The sequence below is a fragment of the Arachis hypogaea genome, chromosome 3, assembly GCF_003086295.3.
Source record: "Arachis hypogaea cultivar Tifrunner chromosome 3, arahy.Tifrunner.gnm2.J5K5, whole genome shotgun sequence".
NCBI classification, from domain to species: Eukaryota; Viridiplantae; Streptophyta; class Magnoliopsida; order Fabales; family Fabaceae; genus Arachis; species Arachis hypogaea.
Window position 1 is genome coordinate 69,025,051 of NC_092038.1, and position 4,149 is coordinate 69,029,199.

Below are 4,149 nucleotides of genomic sequence, written 5' to 3' on the forward strand. Positions count from 1 at the left end.
CCATGTAATTCACCTCTGCCATTGCAGGGTTCTCAGGATCATGAGCTTCTTCTTCAGAAGATGCTTCTTTAGTACTGTTGGATGCATTTTACAATCCATTAAGACTCTGAGAGATCATATTGACTTGTTGGGTCAATATTTTGTTTTGAGCCAGTATGGCATTCAGAGCATCAATTTCAAGAACTCCTATCTTTTGAGGCGTCTCATTACTCACAGGATTCCTCTCAGAGGTATACATGAACTGGTTATTTGCAACCATTTCAATAAGTTCCTGGCTTCTGTAGGCATTTTCTTTAGGTGAATGGATCCACCTGCAAAGTAGTCCAGTGACATCTTAGAAAATTCAAACAGACCATCATAGAATATATCTAATGTGCTCTATTATGAAAGCATGTCAGAAGGACACTTTTTGGTCAGCTGCTTGTATCTTTCCCAAGCTTCATAGAGGGACTCACCATCTTTTTGTCTGAAGATTTGAACATCCACTCTAAGCTTGCTCAGCTTTTGAGGAGGAAAGAACTTGGCTAAGAAAGCCGTGACCAACTTATCCCAAGAGTCCAGGCTATCTCTGGGTTGTGAGTCCAACCATGTTCTAGCTCTGTCTCTTACAGCAAAAGGGAAAAGCATAAGCTTGTAGACTTCAGGATCAACTCCATTCTTAACAGTATCACAGATCTGTAAGAACTCAGTTAAAAACTGATAATGATCTTCTGATGGAAGTCCATGAAACTTGTAGTTCTATTGTAGTAGAGAAATTAATTGAGGCTTTAGCTCAAAATTATTTGCTCCTATGGTAGGGATTGAGATGCTTCTTCCATAGAAGTTGGAAGTAGGTGTAGTAAAATCACCAAGCATCTTCCTTGCATTGTTGTTTAGTTCGGCCATAATTGTTTCTTTTGCTGCTTCCTTTTCGAAAAGTTCAGTGAGGTCCTCTTCAGAGTTTTGTGCTTTAGATGCTTTTAGCTTCCTCTTCAGAGTCCTTTCAGGTTCAGGATCAGCTTTAACAAGTATGCCTTTATCTTTGTTCTTGCTCATATGAAAGAGAAGAAAACAAAGAAAATATGGAATCGTCTATGTCACAGTATAGAGATTCCTTGAGGTGTCAGAGGAAAACAAGAATGGAAGGATGAGGTAGGTAAGGAAGAATTCAAACACACAAAGAGAGGTGGAGTTCGAATTGACAATGGAGGAGGAATGTTAGTGTTTAAATCGAAAAATATAAGAGAGGGGGGAGAATTTTCGAAAATAAAAAGAATAAAATTTAAAATAAAATTTTGAAAAATTGGTTGTGGTTTTGAAAAAGATAAAAAATAGTAAAACAAACAAAAAGTCAATTAGTTAGTTGAAAAAGATTTGAAAATAAATTTTGAGAAGATAAGAAGTTAGAAAAGATTTTGAAATTGATTTAGAAAAAGATATGATTTGAAAAAGATATGTTTGAAAAGATATGATTGAAATTTATTTCGAAAAAGATTTGAAAAGGAAATTAAAAAGATTTGATTTTTTGTTTGAAAAAGATATGTTTGAAAAGATATGATTTTGAAAAAGATATGATTGAAAATATTTGATTTGAAAAATATTTTATTTTGAAAAATTATGAAGATTTGAAAAAGATTTGATTTGAAATCAAAATTCCTCTCCTTGTGTCATCCTGGCGTTAAACGCCCAGGAGCTGCATGTTTTGGGCGTTTAACACCCAATTGCTGCATGGTTTGGGCATTTAAATGTCCAGTCAAGTACCATGGCTGGCGTTTAAATGCCAGTTTTCCTTCTTCACTGGGCGTTTTGAACACCTAGCTTTTTCTCTGTAATTCCTCTGCTTTATGTTCTTAGATCTTCATTTTGCTAAATCCTTTATTCAAGAAGATATGTTTTCAATTTCGAAAAACAACGAAATGAGTCAAAACATATAATTCTTGGATCAAAACACAAGATATATGCAAGAACATTATAAACGTCAAGATGAACACCAAGAACAATCTTGAAGATCAAGATGAATATCAAGAACTCAGTTTTCTTAATGAAAGAAAATATGGAGGACACCAAACTTAGAACTTTCTCATGTTTGGGCCATATGAATGCAAGAATGCATATGTAGACCATCATGCAGTGCAAATCAATAAATCATGAAGATCAAACAAGGCAATTCATCAAGAACGACTTGAAGATCATCAAGAACACAATGCATGTGTTTCGAAAATTGCAAGACCATTAAAATCATGCAATTGACACCAAAATTAAAATTTGGCCCTAGATTAAAACAAGAACCATGAAGTTTTTTTGAGTTTTTATGATTTTATGAATTTTTTTGGATTTTTCGAAAATAATTTTGGAAAAACGAAAACAAATAAATAAAAAAAAACTTTTGAAAGATTTTTGAAAGCTTTTGGAAAAGAAAATAAAAATTACCTAATTTGAGCAACAAGATGAACCGTCAGTTGTCCAAACTCGAACAATCCCCGGCAACGGTGCCAAAAACATGGTTCACGAAATTGTGATACACAATGACGCCAACAACTTGGTATGCACAATTGTAATCTCAACTCTTTTTCACAACTTCGCACAACTAATCAGCAAGTGCACTGGGTCGTCCAAGTAATAAACCTTACGTGAGTAAGGGTTGATCCCAAGGAGATTGTCGGCTTGAGATAGAGATACTTATGTAATTCATTGGTGAGAATTTCAGATAAGTGCATAGAGATGCTTTGTTCTAAGTTGAATCTCTGCTTTCCTACTGCCTTCATCCAATCCTTCATACTCTGTTCCATGGCAAGCTGTATGTTGGGTTTCACCGGAGTCAATGGCTACCTCCCATCCTCTCAGTGAAAATGGTCCATGTGCATTGTCACCGCACGGCTAATCATCTGTCGGTTCTCGATCATGTTGGAATAGAATCCAGTGATCCTTTTGCGTCTGTCACTACGCCCAACACTCTCGAGTTTGAAGCTCGTCATAGTCATCCCTTCCCAAATCCTACTCGGAATACCACAAACAAGGTTTAGACTTTCCGAATCTCAGGAATGGCCGCCAATAATTATAGCTGATACCACGAAGACTCCGATATTTCGGAATGGAGGCTAAGAGATATATGCTCAATCTAAGGTAGATCGGGAGTGGTTGTCAAGCACGCTGACAAACCCCAATTTGACGATTTATTTTGTATTGAGTTTAGGGTGTTTTGATAACCTTTTGTTGCATTTAGCCTGTAATGACCCAATTTTCAATATGTCTAGATCATACCGAAAACTGAGCGCTACCAATTTGTCCTCTTAATTATTATCTATTATTTATCATATGAGCCTGATTCGTTATTAAAAACGTAGTTAATTTGCGAAGTATTTTTTTTTAAAACGTTTGAATTAATAGACGGAATCACTGATAATCAATTCACAAGTAATAACAGATAAAACAGTTATAAACAACCACACATAAATACATCACGAGTAGCTAGCAACATTCATTTATCCAGCCTTTGTTAGAGTATAGACCTTTAGTTAGAACACCCCTAGATATAGCTAGATAATAACTATGTACATATATATACATACAACATCCTAGGCCCTGACCTGTTCAAGAAGTCCCTAAGCTGGCGCCTAGGCTAGCCTAGACTCTATACTCACCTAGTCCCTCTAAACTACTAAAGCGAAGGAAAATACGTTCTAAGTCTTCACAAATCAAGTCAGGTGGAACGTTATCAAAAGATAGAACATCATCTGCTACTCCTCTGCACGATCAGACTTTTCCACAGGACGTCTCTCTGATACCTCATGAAGTAGCCACACCATAGGAATCTCGTACACAGGATTTAGGTTAAAGTGCGCATACGACCGGGGTGCAGACGTTGGCTGGTCTCACAGTATATACATATAAACAGAGAATGATATTCACCCTAGACTCAGAAGACTATCTAGAGCAGAATCCTCGTTGCAGAACCATCATCAACGAACTACGGTAAGGTACTCTTACTTCCATCTGAAGGGGAAGGGAGAGAGAAGGGGTAAGAACTGGGGAGTTCTTAGTAGGGTCGGGGTTATTAGTTACGTTCATTAATTTCGTGTTGTTTAGCAGATAAATAGCAGAATATCGAGAAGTAGTAAACAGAAGATAGATAAATAGAGAAAATAAAGAAAACAGAAAAAGATCACAAAC

At 36.4% G+C, this 4,149-nt stretch overlaps 1 non-coding gene across 1 annotated transcript; it reads left to right on the forward strand.

The window, feature by feature from the left end:
- The first annotated feature begins 387 nt into the window (after positions 1–387).
- Positions 388–495, forward strand: LOC112793057 (small nucleolar RNA R71). The gene has a single exon (XR_003197767.1). It is a non-coding gene; the product is annotated as a small nucleolar RNA R71 (small nucleolar RNA).
- Positions 496–4,149: the final 3,654 nt, after the last annotated feature.